Source organism: Delphinus delphis, chromosome 19 (genome assembly GCF_949987515.2).
Source record: "Delphinus delphis chromosome 19, mDelDel1.2, whole genome shotgun sequence".
NCBI classification, from domain to species: Eukaryota; Metazoa; Chordata; class Mammalia; order Artiodactyla; family Delphinidae; genus Delphinus; species Delphinus delphis.
In genome coordinates, this window is record NC_082701.1 from 2,808,191 (window position 1) to 2,825,011 (window position 16,821).

The following is a 16,821-nucleotide window of genomic DNA, read 5'->3' on the forward strand; positions in this document are numbered from 1 at the left end:
GTGCTTTGGCCAGTGCTTGGCATTCATTTGTGCAGGAACTACTTATCGAGAGCTCTTCTGGGTTTGAGGCACTGAGCTATATAGTAAGCTCGCCGTAAGCATAACTTTGCTTTACTCTTTCTTTCCCTCTAGCCTTTAAGGAGCTTAGAGTCTAACAGGAGGTAAGATTGCACAGACATGTACAGAATACAAGCTAGAATCCGAGATATGCTTAGAATAGATACTATGGGTTAGAAAGCCCTGCAGGTGAGGGGAATCAGGAAAATTTTTTACAGCGAGCGTGCAAGTATCGATATGACTTTCAGAGCTCTTGAGGAAACGGTGTCCTAGATCCAAAGTAAATATGGAGAAGGATCTTGACTTCAAGTAGAATAACCAGTCCAATGTTGATAGAGGCAGAACAATTCCTCAGAAGAATAAAGAAGAGAAGATGCCCTAGGAAAAGCTCTGGAGCTTCAAAGACCTTATGTGTGTTTTCTAAGAACTTCCTTTTCTTAGCAGGCTCAACACGGTTTTATCACTTATGATCACAGTAGGTTAATAAATGGAACATGTCATATCTCGTACTTCTAGGTGTTTTTTTTTTTTTTTCTGGATTGTGGAAACTCCAGGAAATCTAGAGGTTAATAGTTAAACAAGTATATCAACTGGGTTTATAGGCACACCGTAATTATATAAGCAAGCTGTTGGTTCAATAGTCAGCGTCTACCTAGGTCAGGGGATACTTTCCAGAGCATGGCCACAGCTGTAATTTTCATTTTTTATAACCTGCCAACCTGCCTTTTCCACTTCTTAGCTCCTTTTCTCTTTTCTAGACTTAGCCGAAGTCAGTTGAAAAGAAGGAAAACTGCACTTCTGAATTCTCATTGTACTTGTACCTGAAGAGAAGTGCTCCAGAAAGTTCTTTGTCTTACCAAACTTACTTTCTCAAGCATGATACCGGGTACTGGCAAGGGAGTTCATACATTTTTGTGTGTATTTTTAATTTCCGAAAAATTCCATTTAAAAGGTGAACAGATTTAATACAATTGATATTTTAATACAATTGTTAGATTAAATCTGTGTTTCTTTCATTATCTTGGTTTCAAAAACACAGTGACCTACAGCTCTGGAGCTCACAATAGGCTGTTTCTCAGTGTAACTATACGAAGTCACCTTTTTCTCCTTGGTGACTTCATTCAGCTCAGGGTCCGGAGAGTGGACTGGGTGGGTGGGCTGAATCACTCCCCAGTCTGAGTCAGGAAAGCCACGGGGCAGTTTTTGCCTCACCTTGCTGGGCAGTTAAAGGGAACATACAATTGGCCAGGGGGCTAGGACCGACCTGCCAATTCTGTCATCTTCTTCAAGTGGCTTGCTAAGTCTCCTTGCTTGGGACTTCGTTCCTGAATGAGCTCCTATTTTTATAGGTAAATTAGGGGGGAAAATGCAGATTTAGTTCTGGAATTGATTTAAGAATGAGATTGAGAAATTTTGATACACTACAGTTAGGATGACTTTTTCCGTCTTAAATTTCAATCTTTCTTTTCTGGTGTGACCTGTCCTTAGGCAAGACCGACAGCAAGTCAGTGTTGATGGGGCAGGGGGTGGGGTAGATGCGTGAGATTGTGTGTCGGGGGCAGAGGACCATATATTTCTTGGTTGAATTTAACAAGCGTTATTGAACAGTTATATAAATAACCTGCACCTTGCGCTGTGCTCAGTGACTACAAAGGTGCATAGAATTCCATCTCTACCCTCAAGAGGCTCCCTGTCTAGGAGGATGTGTTGGTTTGCTAGGGCTGCCATAACAAAGTACTGCAAAGTGGGTGCCTTGCACAACAGGAACTTGTTGTCTCACAGTCCTGGGGGCGAGAAGTCTGAGCTCAAGGTGGCAGCAGGGTAGATTCCTTCTGAGGTCTGTGAGGGGGAGCCTGCTCCGTGCTTTCCTCCTAGCTTCTGGGGCTTTGCAGGCGATCTTTGGCGTTTCTTGGCTTGTAGAAGCATTGCCCAGACCTTTGCCTCCATCGTTACACGGCCTTCTCCCAGTGTGTGTGCCATCGCCTAACTTCTCCTTTTCATAAGGGCACCAGTCCTATTGGATTAGGGACCCACCCTAATCCTGTATGACCTCATCTTAATGATATATGCAACCACCCTATTTCTAAGTAAGACAAATTCTCACATTCTGGGGCGCTGGAGGTTACGTCTTCAAGTTAGGAGTTTGGGGGAGGGGACAGAGTTCAACCCATAGCACGAGAAGCTGAGCATGTCAGCAGGTTAACGCTCCTGTGTGTGATACGTGTGTAGTTTGGGTACAGGGTGCGGCTGGGGTATGGAGGAAGGAGGGCACCCCTCGACCTGGGTTACCGCCTGTGGGTAGAGGGAGGACATTAACTTGGCCAAATGGAACTTTCGGTGCAGTGCTTCTCGGGAGAATAAGCAAGGAAAACAGGAGACTTGCCGTCTGGTCCTTGAGCACACTACCGGCTCTTCTGATTTTCTGTTGTTAGTGAGAGACTGGATGCTTCTAAGCTGGGGGGCGGCGGGAAGGGGGGTCGTTAAGTTCACACACACACACACACACACACACACGCACACACATACGTGCTGTTGCTGTCTTGATTCCCAAACTTAATTAGTGTTTGCTGGTGAACCGTCCGTGGCTGTCACATGCCCCTTCCGTGCACATATACGGAGGCCTTTCCCTTTGTAACAAATGGTTCCAGTCCTAATGGAACAAAGCTTAAGAGGGAATGGCCGTGAGTAAGAACCGAGGATCTGTAGCCAGGAAAAGCTTATTTTTAGAAAAGGCCTGTAAGCCTTAGAAAAAAAAAAAAAAAGTACTACTCAAGTGTTCCCAAGCTCTTCCAATATTGATTATTAACCACAGGTCTTTTCAACTTGCGTGTCTTACGTATTCGTGTTAATAGGCAGCTTTATTTTATGCGGCCTGAGTATGTTTAGCATAAAATTCTGAATAAAAGTACCTGCATCAGCTTCAGGAAGAGGGGACAGTAAGGGATGAAATTGTCAGGATGTGTTATGTGGGATGGTCAGGGGTAAGGTCAGTGGGAAGGAACTTTTCCAGCTTAGGACAGATGTCCATCGTCGGTCAGGGTATTGATGGCCGCATCCTTCAAGTGCGCGGCCAGGTGGGCAACCCAGAACAGGCCACAGGAAGGCACGGCATCCCTCAGAGCTGGGTGGGTGGTCCCGGGGCAGGTGATCCAAACAGCAAGAGAACAGGTGGGCAAGCAGTAGTGAGGCAGAAAGTCAAGAATGAGGTGAGCCAGCGTGGAAGAGGAATAAAGAAGTCATCAGCGGGGAGGTCAGCTGGAAAGTGGGGATCAGAGGGTGAAGGGGTCTGCACCCAGGGTGCAGAAGCCAGGCGTGAATGCGAGTTTTTATTCCACATTGCATTAAGAGACAAGTATCCACCTCACCTGTTTCCTGCAGCTTCGGATGCAGTCTCTGTTCACCTGCCTCTGGTGTGATGCTGCCTAGGGTGTATGGATATGAGGAAAAGCAGCAACAGAAACTAGCTCGGGGCTTGTTTAAAGCGAGCCCAGACGTATCCCCTTGCTGAGCACCTGCACACAGCTCCCCAAGTGGGACCAGCAGAGTCGGAGGAAAAGAGGAAGGAGTGAAGCAGCTGGGTGGTCAGACCACTGGTTTTAGGACTAAAACCAGCCTCTGATTTTCCGTCTCAGATTCGGAGGTGAATACGGTCTCATGTGGAAAAGCAGCCCTGACTTCTAGACTTTCAATTCCAAGGCAAAGCTGGGAAGGAGCAATGAAACTTCTAGAGGAAAGTTTGTGCTGCTTTTCTGTTTTAAAAAGGGTATTGACCGGGGGAGGGGGGGCACCCGAAACTAATATAATATATGTTAATTATAATTCGATTAAAAAAAGTATATCGGCGGATGCAGAGTCTTTGCGAAAGCAGTTGGGCAGTGTCGAGAACCCGGACAATTTCGTTCCCGTTTATGAGACTCTGTCCTAAACAGCGAGTGATTTTGGAGTGCCTACTGTGTGCAAGGCTTGGTGACAAGCACTAAACTTACTAGGGCGGATCTTCATAAAAACCTGAGAGGTAGGTAAAATTATCCCCATTTTACAAAGGAGGAAATTGGAACTTGGGTTAATAACTTGCCCAGAATCATACAGTTAGTGGTTTGCAGAGCTGGGATTTGAGTCTAGTTCATTGAAATCCCAAAGTTCGTGTTTTTCACTATGTAACTGTCACGTTGCATAATAATAAGGGAAGAGCTGAAGTTACAGATGCCTACCTGATGTAATAGGTGATGAGGGTGGACGAAACCACTAATGGAAAGGTGCTTATGACCTGGGAAGAGTGTATACAGTATACAGGCAGAGTGATCACAGGGATGTGCATGCGTTTGTGTATTTGTGTGTGTGCTGCTTTCCCTCCATAAAAGAGTCTTTATGGAGGAGAATTTTATTGAGTCCAGCTGCAGAAGGCACAGCAGAACCTGGTAGGAACTGAGAAAGGCATCTTCTGACTCCTTTCTCTCTCCCTTTGCAGGGGCCTCGTTCTGCTTTTCTAGAAGAGTCTTTACTCTTTTCCCCTGCAGACCAGGCTTTGTCACCTTATCAGTGTGCACATGGTGCAAAGGAGCCACTAGCCCCGCATCTGGGTGACTTTGTACTTGAGTACCCACCATTTTTTGACTAGTTACAGTCTCTGGTCTGAGATCAAAATCTCTATTTTGCAAAAGAAAAAATAATTCCGACGATGAGTGGGTGCTGGACTGACTGGATCTGAGTCAGGTGTCCATATACACCAGGAGCACGAGGGTGAAACACGTGGCCCGCTGCCCACCTAGAGGGGCTGTGGGAACAGGTCATCTGAGTACGGGCGTAAGTGAGACAAACGGATTGACATAATAAACCAGGAAATACATGAAAAAATGAAAACAGCGAATACGGCTGCTTAGCCTTCAACCTGAATGCAACTTTGACAGTATTGTGACCTGTGGCATTTTACATTTGCGTAATATTTTAAAAATTCACATACTGTTAATGATGAAGAACTTAATTATTAAGGAAGGAGCTGTGTCTACTCATAGTCCCTCATATTCTCTGTGAGTGGAAGAGACTCAGACCATATACACCATCATTTGCCTTTATAAGGAGGTCACTTGAGCAGTGAAAAGAGCAGTAATACCATCTGGTGAACAAACGGAGTCAATGCCCTGGAACTGGAAAACAACACAGAAAAGGCGCCCTGGTGCTCTCGAATGGCTGAGCGATAAATACATGATTAACTTTCTGCTGATGTGACAGTTGCCCAAGTATCTCGGTACAAAGAGTCTGGGCGGTAGATAGATACCTGGCAAAACGTAAAGAGTTTAGAAACGTGGGATGTTACATCTAGCGGGGACCCTAGAAATCATGTAGGCCAAGCACTTCATTTTATAGGCAAAGCAGTTATGACCAAGAGGGATTAAGTCACTGGGAGATCCAAGGTGATAGTGGATTAGGTCGGGAAGACAAATCTCCTGACACTCACCTGGGCTGTTGCTAGCACCCCAGGCACATCCTGATGCTAGGCCAAGCTTTGACTCTCTGGGAAGCCCTTCTGCTCATCCTATAAAGGCAGAAACTAACTAACCCTTGAGGCCTAAAGATAAAAAATAAATGAGAGCGCCAGGCCCAGGAAGTGAGGACCTCTGTTTATTCAGTCGGTCATCAGTTGATTGAATGGGTCTGTTCAATCCCGCACGCAGTCAGTCATGCATTTATTCGTTCCCTGACCACTTATTGGATGCTCTTGGTGTGGTTCACGGCTGGGTGCCAGGGAGGGTGCAGAGAGATGATTCCTACTTGCAAGAGGCTCACGTTCTAAGCTAATGAGGGACAGACGTGTGTACCAACGTTTGTGACTTAATGAGAGCTCAGAGGAAAGGTTGAACGACTGCTTAGATCTTGGAAAGGGCATGGGAGACTTGGAGATTGGGTGGGCGTGGGGAGTCTGAGGAGACCCAGCTCTGGTCTGAGGGGCAGTGTGTGCAGTCGTGAGCGTCCAGGAAATCCTAAAGCCTCGTGTGGCTGCAGCGTAGGGGGTCACCTAGCAGGGCAGTGAGCTGAGGGAGGAGAAAAGGCAGGGCCCAAGGTAGGGAGGGCCTTGCAACTTGGGAGCCGTGCACTGCCGGACTCAAATCCGCAGTATGAAGCACTGCTGAGAGAGGGCTTCTTCCAGCAGCTAGCTGAATAGAATTTTCTGTCTTTCAGACTCAACTCTGCGTCTCTGTCCCTTGGCAACACGTTTTGTTAATATCCTGAGCTGGGTTTAAAGTGGAGAAGCCAAATTGGCCATGAAAAGCTTTCCTTTGGCAAGTCTATGACTAACTTTCTCTATCAGTTAGGAAAAAAAAAAAGATAGCGAGCTTTATGGGAAGGAGTTTGTGAGGGCTGATGAGTATTGGTAGTTTTCTCTCACTGCCATTTGATAACTCAACTCATAATGACACTTTGTTGGCGGGTCACCAGCTCGCGCTTGCCCCTGCACCAGGGCACGCCCGGAGGCCTGATTCTACGGTTTTTGTTCATAGGAGCATGTCTCCCACCCTGCTGTTTTTAGTTTTTAGCTAATGAACTTGACATTCCTGCCTGCTAAGCCCCCGGGAGATTGTCTGCTTACCCCATTCGCTTTCCTCCGTGAGGGCAGGCAAGTGCTACTCGCATCTGAGGGCCTGCCATTCTGGGTTTTACCGACGGAAACCCCAGCCTCGGTTCTAGAGCCTGAGATTCTAACCATCCGGACCTCTGGAGGTGGGTCCTGATCTCTGAAAAAGGGAAACTGCTCCATGGGTCCCAGTGTCTTAACAAAAGTGCTAGAGGGAGCACCTAGGAAGTGGAAAATCAAACCTAAGATGGTTTCTTCCAAATTTCACGAGCAGTTAATATTATTTTTGTGTTATTTTCAACTTGCTTCTTTTTTTAACTCCAAATTTCCAAAGTCTACATCCACAGCGTTGCATAGTTCTTAGCAACAAACTTAGCAACAAATCAGAGAAAAAAAATGAACCAGTTTTCTGTATTTTTTCACTAGATGTGTAATCTCATCTATTTCCTCTTACCTCCCTGGGGCTTGGTTTCATCTTGTTGTAACTAGATGGTCGCTAATTCTGTTGTTTTAAAGAAATGACTAATTTGATTGGGAAGATACATTAAGGCCGAAACGTGCAGAGAATACAGAGAGATGGTGCAAATCCAGAAGTGTGAAATTAAGGCAGGTGCACCCTAGTGGGTGAGGTATCAATATTTCAGACATTTCACCCTTCCTCTACTCCATTTGGGCTCAAGGAAATCACCCATGCTTTTACTGTTTGTGGTAGAAGTTTGGGAGAAATTAACTACTTAAACAATACTCTAATAGTAACCTGAATTTATATGTAACTGGACTCATTTGTTTTCCAAACTGCATTTATCCATTTTAAACGCCTCTGAGAATAAAAGATAAATATGATCCTGCAATCCCACTCCTGGGCGTATATCTGGAGAAAACTCTAATTTGAAAAAATACATGCACCCCAGTGTTCATGGCAACACAATAACCAAGACATGGAAGCAACCTAAGTATCCACCGACAGATGAATGGATAAAGAAGAGGTGGTACATGTGTACAGTGGAATATTACTCAGCCATAAAAAAGAATGAAATAATGCCATTTGCAGCAACATGGATGGACCTAGAGATTATCATACTAAGTGAAGTAAGTCCGACAGAGAAAGACAAATATCATATGATAACACTTATATGTGGAATCTAAAAAAATGATACAAGTGAACTTATTTACAAAACAGAAACAGACTCACAGACATAGAAAACAAACTTATGGTCACCAAAGGGGAAAGGGGCAGGAAGGATCAATCAGGAGCTTGGGATTAACGTATACACACTACTAGATATAAAACAGAGAAACAACAGTGTCCTACTGTAGAGCACAGGGAACTATATTCAATATCTTGTAATAGCCTATAATGGAAAAGAATCTGAAAAAGGATAGATATGTGTTTATACATGTATATGTGTAACTGAATCCCTTTGCTGTACACCAGAAACTAACACAACGTTGTCAATTAACTATACTTCAATTAAACAAAAAAAGAAAAACATAAACAGTGGAGATGGAGGAAGAACTTTGTTTTTCATATAAATTGTAAATGCAAGAGTATATGACCAAGAAAGGTAAGGAAGTCTTTAAAACAGAGGACAGACTCAGCTTTATGGATTGTTTTAGATCTGAGGTTCCTAAAAGTTAAAAAAAATCTAAAATGTATTTTCAATCATTTGGAATTGATTTAAAAACAAAATACACGTGCTGCCAACAGTGTTAGCTTGTTAGACTGCAAACAGCACTTTGAAAGAAGTACAGCTGTCACATTTTCTGTCCTTTGTAGAGACTTAGCCTCGGGGAGATAGCAAGTTTGCAAATTAACAGATCTCATCGAAATTCCATCCTTCTTCCCTGGAGCTTCCGCTACCCCAACTCCACCGCCCCCGCCCCCCCAAGAGCACAATCCTGTGGTTCTCTTGATTCATAGAACACTTTTTCCTTTTTCTCACTGTTGGATATGCTAGTTATCAGGCAGGTTTAAAATGAGAATCAATGAAGAAATGCTGTCATTTTAAAAACTGTATAATAGGGGCTTCCCTGGTGGCGCAGTGGTTGAGAGTCCGCCTGCTGATGCAGGGGACACGGGTTCGTGCCCTGGTCCGGGAGGATCCCACATGCCGCAGAGCGGCTGGGTCTGTGAGCCATGGCCGCTGAGCGTACGCGTCTGGAGCCTGTGCTCCGCAACGGGAGAGGCCACAACAGTGAGAGGCCCGTGTACCGCAAACAAACAAACAAAACTGTATAATAATGACTCTACAGTAAATATTCTGCATATTTTTTTTTTTTGCAAAAATAACTGGATGGGGGCTTTTGCTCCAGTTAATTATAGACTGGAAAGAATTGTAAAAAAACACTTTTCTTTCTTGTTTTCTAGTTTATCCTCAGAGCCAGGCTCAGTGCCTGGCACAGGGTAGGTGCTTAACAAGTACTGTTTGAATAAATTGTCGACTAGCAACATGCAGAGGTAGCCTTATGCAGACTTGTAAGGTAGGCTGAGATGGACTTTGACGAATTCAGTCTCCCTTTTCTAACCTTTCCTCTTGCTTCTCACAGGAGAACTTCTTATCACACCTGTGGAACCCTCATGTGTCTTCTTTATATATGTATAGTTTTTATTGTGGTCAAATAGCAATACAAGTAACATAAAACTCACTATTAAATCATTCTGAAGTCTACAGTTCTGTGGTTTTACTGTCTTCACAAGGTTGTGCAACCCTCACCACTGTTTAGCTCCAGAACATTTTTGTCACCACAGATGGAAAGCCGTCACCCCCACTCCCCGCCCTGGCAACCACCGACTTTCTGTCTCTATGCATTTACCTATTCTAGATACTTCCTGTGAGCGGAACCATACAACACGTGGTCTTCGTATCTGCCTTCTTCCACGTAGCCTAATTTTTTTTCAAGGTTCGTTCGTGTTGTAGCGTGTTATCAGTACTTCATTCCTTCTTACAGCCGAATAGCATTCCATTGTTTGGATATATCACATTTCTTTCCTCTTTTTATTTCCTGTCAAAATCCAGTGTCTAAGAGAACCTCTTAAAAAGTAGTTAATAAACTACATAATAAATATAACTTAAAAACTCATCCAAGGGGAATTTGCATTGTTCAAGTGGAAAACAGCTGAAAATAAAGTAATATATTTCTGACGGGGGAATCTCCAAGATGGGAAGACATTTCCAAGGGGATAGGGGATTTTTTTTTTTAGTGCCACTGAATTACATATTCATGAACATCTGACTTCTTGTAAAACCAAGTCTACCCGGTGGTTGTAGGACTGGAAAAGGTATTGAACTGAGTAGATGGGCACAGGGTTCTGATCCTGGGTTAATTGTTAGTTGACACTATGTTGCCTAGTGTTTTCTGTTTGTTGTTTTGGTTTGATTTTGAACCAGGTCTTCTGCTAAGCTCTTTTACATACCTTTTTATCTCATGTAATCCTCACAGAAATTGCATGGAATAAGTCTACTTTTTATCCACATTTTATAAACGAGGAGTCTGTACATAAGGAAACGTTGGAAGACTAGATACCAAAGCTGAAGTTTCACTTGTAGTAAATTGTGGGGCAAGACTCAGACTCATGTCTGATTATCTTTAGCCTGAGCTCAGAACCACTTTCTTTTACATTATTATTATTATTTTTTACTTTTTTTGGCTGTGTTGAGTCTTCACTGCTACACACAGGCTTTCTCTAGTTGTGGCGAGCATGGGCTCCAGGCGCACGGGCTTCAGTAGTTGTGGCTCGTGGGCTCTAGAGCGCAGGCTCAGTAGTTGTGGCGCACAGGCTCAGTAGTTGTGGCGCATGGGCTTAGCTGCTCCGCGGCATGTGGGATCTTCCCGGACCAGGGCTCGAACCCGTGTGCCCTGCATTGGCAGGCGGATTCTTAACCACTGAGCCACCAGGGAAGTCCCTCAGAACCACTTTATGGCAGGGGTTGGCAAATTACGGCTCACTGTGTGTTTTTTACAGCCCACGAGCTAAAATGGTTTACACATTTTTAAATGGTTAAAATGATCAAAAGGAATGTCTCATGACCCATGAAAATTATACAGAGTTCTAGTTTCTGTGTTAGAACAGTCACGCCTGTTTGCTTTATGTATTATCTCTGCTTTCATGCTACAATGGCAAAATTGAGTTATTTGGACAGAAATTATGGTCCACAAAGGCTGAAATATTTCCTATCTGGCCCTTTATGGAACACATTTGCTTGTTTCCTCACCCGTAAAATGGAGACAGGGAAAGAATTCAATTACATTATCCTTCAGGTCCCTTTCAGCTCTAATGTTCTGAGAATTGCAGAGAAAGGTGTTTAGATCTTCTGCTTTCCCGGGAGGCCTCCAGCTCCCTCTACCTTCCTCATTGTCAGCAGATGAGTTTGCTTCTTTGAGGACAAAGACTGAGTCCATCTGAAATAGACATTCCTCCCACCCACCCCACTCCTGGTCATACCCATCCATGCCCTGACCTCACATCTCTCTGTGCATCTGTCGTTTCACTGATTCATCTAGTCTGAGTAATAAACAAGGTTATGGTTTATCCCGTGCCTGTCATACCCAGGCACTCCATGGGACAGTGAAGAAGGTTCAGAGACGATACGAGTCAAGTCAGGTGTATTATGTCCATTTTAGGGATGTGAGAACTGAAGCTTAGGGCGGTGAAATTGCTTCTCCAGGACACATCAGTTAGCAAGTCGTGGTGCTGGCAGAGGGACCCCAGTCTTCCTGACCCCAGGGCCGCTACTTCTCTTGACCGATGTGATCTTGGTTCTCTGTCTACCTAGTTATCTCCCTGACCCCAGACGGCCCCCATCCCTCTATGTATGCCCTCTTCATTCCCCCCGCTTTTCTGATGTTCTTTTCTTTTCTGTATTAAGCTTGCATCCTGAGAACAGTATCCCCTTGGGTCAGCTCTTCCTCTGACCATACCCGCCAGCCCTACCCCAATCCCTACCCTCATGAGATTCCTCTCCTCTTGGGTGTAAGTAGGGCAAAAAAGCATGAGTTCAGTTTGGTTCTGTCATTTGCAGCCATGTGACCTTGAATACTTGACTTCACTAAATCTGGGTGTACACATCTGTAAAATGGGATGGTGATCATAGCAGCCACAGAGGCTTGACTGGAGAATTAAACGAGATCACCTATGTGCTACTATACCTAAACGTGCCCGTGCCTGACAGACACTAAGAACTGCAGCTCTTGGTTTTCTATTATTATAGAATGGTATTTTCTATCCTTTTTTTTTTTAAGAGTTTTTACTTTTATTCCAGACATTTAACACTTTTAATTTGTATGCTTTAAAAAAAATTTTTTTTAAATCGGGGTATAGTTGGTTTACAATGTTGTGTTAGTTTCAGGTGTACAGCAAAGTGATTCAGCTGTACGTATACATATATCTGCTCTTTTTTAGATTCTTTTCCCATATAGGCCATTACAGAGTATTGAGTAGAGTTCCCTGTGCTGTACGGCAGGTCCTTCTTAGTTATCTAGTTGATATATAGTAGTGTGTATATGTCAATCCCAATCTCCCAATTCATCCCTCCCCTGCCCTCACCCCATGGTAACCGTAAGTTTATTTTCTACATCTGTAACTCTATTTCTGTTTTTTAGATAATGCATTTGTACCCTTTTTTAGATTCCACGTATAAGCGATATCATATGAAATTTGTCTTTCTCTGTCTGACTTCTATCCTATTGCTCAGTCCCAAGCCACTAAATTACCTCACTCGGTTTTCTGGGGTGTTTCATGGTCTCTTTCCACTCAAACCATCCAATTTATATTCAGCTTGTTCTTCCCTCTGTCACATGCATCATCTCCTCTAGCCTCTTATAGTTTTTTACCTCCAGCATCTTATACCCCTCCCATAGGCGGTGCCTTTTCATAGACTGACCATCTTCCCCTCCTTTCCTTCAAGTCCTATGCATTTGTCAGGCCTCACCTAACAGCTAGCGCCACCTGTGACTGGCCCCTCTTGTCCTGGTCTCTTCCTTTATGAACTTCCTTTGAACGGGGAGTCACAGAGTCATCAACTGGCCACAAAAGGCACCACGTTGTTCTTCCCACTTGGTCAGGTTACGTGACTTCAGGAAGGTCATCCAACCCGTTGGTGGCAACGTCTGACACTGCCTTCTCTATTTTCGTATAAACAATCTCTGAATCATGCCCATGTTCTTACATTATTCACCATTCAATCCACAGAGTCTCAGTACTTATTTCATGATAGGGTCAGAACTGAAGAAAGGTAGTAAGGACGAGTTTCGTGCACTGGCACTTGACAGCACGTGCCTCCCGAGGCACCCTGCTTGCCCTAACCTACTGCTGGTCCTGGTGAGACCTCCACTTGTCCTGAGAGCTGACGATCAGGGTGGGGTGGGGTCCGGGGAATGACTAACCACACCAGAGGCTACAGCAACATAGAGGAAGTAGTGATTAATTGGGGGGCCATTAGGAAAGGCTTCACAATGGAAGTGACATTGGAGCTGGGTTTTGAAGGATGAAGAAGAGTTCAGTAGCAAGGGGAAAACATTTTGGTCGGACTGAAGAGCTTAGGGGAAGTAAAGGAGGCCTGAATACGCATGTCCTGTATGGTATGTAGGTTTTGGGTACAACTGGGTTTTGTCTGGGGTGCAGTTTCTTAGGGAGTTGGGGGAGAGGAGGTGATGGAGTGACCACAATTCAGATTTTTTTTTTTTATTAAAAAGTCCATATGCTCTTCTTCTAGTACCTCATTGTACTTCCTTCCACATAAAAGGTCCGAATAGATTTGGCCCTGAAACCTTTTGAGGTGCTGTAACATTGTCCGTTTGTCTTTCTGTGCCCTTGAACTACGATTCTGTTATTTTCAGGCTTCCCCCTCCCCCTTTTTTTTCAATCCTTCTGCTTGCTGCGTGATGCACATTGTGAATGCAAAGGTTGATAGGGTCATAGGTTTAGTGGTACTTCAACTGGAAGTTTCTGGATGGAGCAGGTGCTGTGCTGCTTGATTTCTCACCCTTGAGGATGATTTCTGAATCAATGAGAGTCCTTGTGAAAAGGCTTAGAAATTGATTCTTACTGATCTTGGCAGGAAATGAATCCGTTGAAAGAATTTGGGGTAGTTCGCAGAAGATGCTGAAGGGCCAGAGAACTAGAATCAGACAACAGAGCTCGAAGAGACACAAAAATATAGCAAACAAGGGGGCTGGTGCCGACACCACTGCTACCACTAGTGGGTACAGATTCCTCGCTTATGCCACTGCTGTTGGACCTGGGGTGCGGTCCTCATCGTAGCTGCTCCAGTACGGCTTCCCAAACTGGAAGGAGCTGCCACTGCTATTGTCAAGTGCCAGAGTGGATCCTGTGCTGCCCCTGCCTGTTTACATCACGAGGGACAAATTCCAAGTCTACAGTGGTTGTGCTGGGCCCAGACGCTAGCGCAAAGGGTGCTGAGAAAGTGAGTATCCAGCCCTCTTAGCTTCCATCACGGGTAGCTGGCTCCACCTCGTGAGGTGCAGATTCTCCAAACACAGGAAGGGGACTCACGCTAAAGGCAGGACCAGCATCTCCTACCATCTCTAAGCTGGCCATCGTATACATGCCACCAACTTTCAGACGTATGGGAAATAAAAGTGTGTTTGCATCGGGAAAAGATTTTTAGCAACAGTCTGAGATAGAGGAAGGAAACTCAGACTCGGAGAGTTCAGTAGTGGAGCGAAAACTCTCAGTCTTAGATTACTTACTGACCTCAAAAGCAAAAGGGCTGGCTCAGCCTTGGTTAGGTCTGTCAGGGAGCTAATTCTGCTTCACTTAAGAGAAGTGAGATTTGAAATGTGAATGGCATTGCCCTGATTTGTGAATGATTTTCAGAAATCATAGACAAAATCAGAGAATAAAGTTTGTTTTATCCTAATTAAAAACTTGAGTAGTAGAATAGGTGTGTTTCTTGTTTCACAGAAGGGGAAATTGTTGCATGGAGTAGCTCGTTTGGGGTTATGTAACGACCAGGTGGTCGACCCGAGGCTAGGACCTAGTCTTTCCCTTTTGCTTTCTGTATTTTCACCACGCCTTGGGTATTTGTCTGTAGGAACCCCGTCTTCTTTGGGTAAGAAATGAATTGTCTGTAAATGCCCGAGTACCATGAAGAGTATTAAAAGAACTCTGATTTTATGCCTAACGATTGGGTTGGTAGGACATAAACAGTAGCTTTCCTTCTCAGGGTGGTTATTTGGATGAGGGATACGTTGCATTTCTATACTCTGGCTTGAAAAAGTAAACCCCGTGGAGGTGTCTCTTCCTTATTTTGAGATATTTTATACCATCAACTTCAGTTTCAAATGTATCATTCTGAGCTTTAGCTCACATTTATTTCGAGTCATTAAAGCATGCGGGTCAGGTGGCCCAAGAAATCAGATAGGTACACACACAGCTAAGGAGTTAAGAGTTTAAGCAAGAAAAAAATGTTGTTTATTTTTTACCCTGCAACAAAGGTATTTCGGGTGTGTGCACGTGGTCTCGCCAGCTGCCGTCTCCCTCAATGTTAGATTAGCTTTCATTGCTTTCGTCTCTTCTGGGGACGAATGGAAACGGAGCCGGGGGGAGGGCAGATCTATCACTTTGCCTCAGAATATCAAGTTTGTATCATCTAGCCTGTGATTGACAGTTGACTGTTGAGTGGCTGAACGCTGGCGTTCTCCTAGGGAATGAGGACGCAGTGCAAGGATACAGCTTGGATTTACGTTAGTCAACAAGTGTTTGGAGTGACGCACAGGAAGCCTCAACTATACTAAGTGCTAGAGATTGAATTGCTGCACATTCAGAGTCGTGTTACACGGGCTAAATCAGTAGCAGCAGGACGGCAGAGCCAAGTTACTCTCTGTACCTCAGTTTCTCCTCCAGTGTTTAGAGGTATAGCCTAGATCCCAGACCTGTCACGTGTGGCTAGGCTTGGAGGTGGGTGTTTTCTCTCTGTTGCAGGTGAGGAAATCCGAGCTCGGGGAGGCTGAGTACTTTCCTCTGAGGTCACGGAGCTAGTCCGTAGCAGGGTGGGGATGCAGATTTACATCCGGGGCCCCTCAGCCTCATTGCCTCTTCGTATCCCCTGCCTTTCAGCATCATGTCAGTGCCCCCCACAGATCCCGAAAGACACGTGTGCACGCCTCCTCCGCCTTTTCACAATGGCTGTGTTTTGAGCTTGTTGGGGAACAGGTGCTTGAAAACACAATGGCTAGACTTTGTCATGGTTTTTTTAAAGATATTGAATTATTCAATTCTGTGAAGTAGTCACTGAATTCGATACCCTTAGCAGGTTCGATGATGTGGGTGATTTATATAACTTCATAGTTTATTGCCATCTTTGTTTCCTACCAACAAAGGAGTCCTACGTAAAGGTAGGTTTGGGAAGCGGAAATGGGCGATGGCACGGAAGGCAGTTTCCTCAGCAGGTAGGGGCCGGAAGAGAGAGGAGATGACGCAGGGAAGAATTAGGGCAGCCGTTTCGCCTGGGGCCGTCGGGGCATTCAGAAGGGTGAGCGTTGGCCGACCAGACGGAAGTCAGGTCCTAAAGGCGTGATGGGAGTGAAGAGGAAGCAAGGTCCACGTTTCCCTATAGCAGGGAGCCTGGAGCAGGGAGCCTTGGAAAAGAGGGGACGGCCGGGTCCAGGGAGATGCAGACGTGCCAGACTGTTGAGGTCAGCTGGGAGCCAGGGCCCTTTCAGCCTGAAATTGAGGGACTTCCCTGGCGGTCCAGGGGTTAAGTCTCTGAGCTTCCCCTGCAGGGGGCGCGGGTTCAACCCTTGTTCGGGAAACTGAGGTCCCGCACGCCGCGTGGCCAAAAAACAAACAAGCAAACCAAACCAAACCAAACCAAAACACCTGAACTTGCGGGGCAGCGTATGGTACACCGCAGCGAGGAGACCTAGGGACTCGGGGTCGGAAGCAGGCAAGCGAGTCGGGCAGCCCAGGCCTGAAACGAGGAGGCGCCCTTGCACACGCTTGTCCGTCAGGAAGCAGGACAGATGCACCTCAGTACTGTCACAGCGCCTCTCTCATCCGTCTTGCCCCTCCTCGTTTGTGCGAGGACGCCTTACCCCACCATAAAAGCAAGCAACTGGCTCAGTTATCTAGCTTTGTGGGGAAATATTCTCAGAGCATTTTTTTTAAAAAACTAAAGTCCTCTCAGCATGGAGGCCTAATTGAACCCTCTTTTACGTGAGACTCTTTCTGA

At 45.2% G+C, this 16,821-nt stretch overlaps 1 protein-coding gene across 3 annotated transcripts in view; it reads left to right on the forward strand.

The window, feature by feature from the left end:
• MAP2K6 (mitogen-activated protein kinase kinase 6) overlaps positions 1–16,821 on the forward strand; it is a 130,255-nt gene that overhangs the window by 10,411 nt on the left and 103,023 nt on the right. The gene's annotated exons all lie outside the window — the stretch shown is intronic.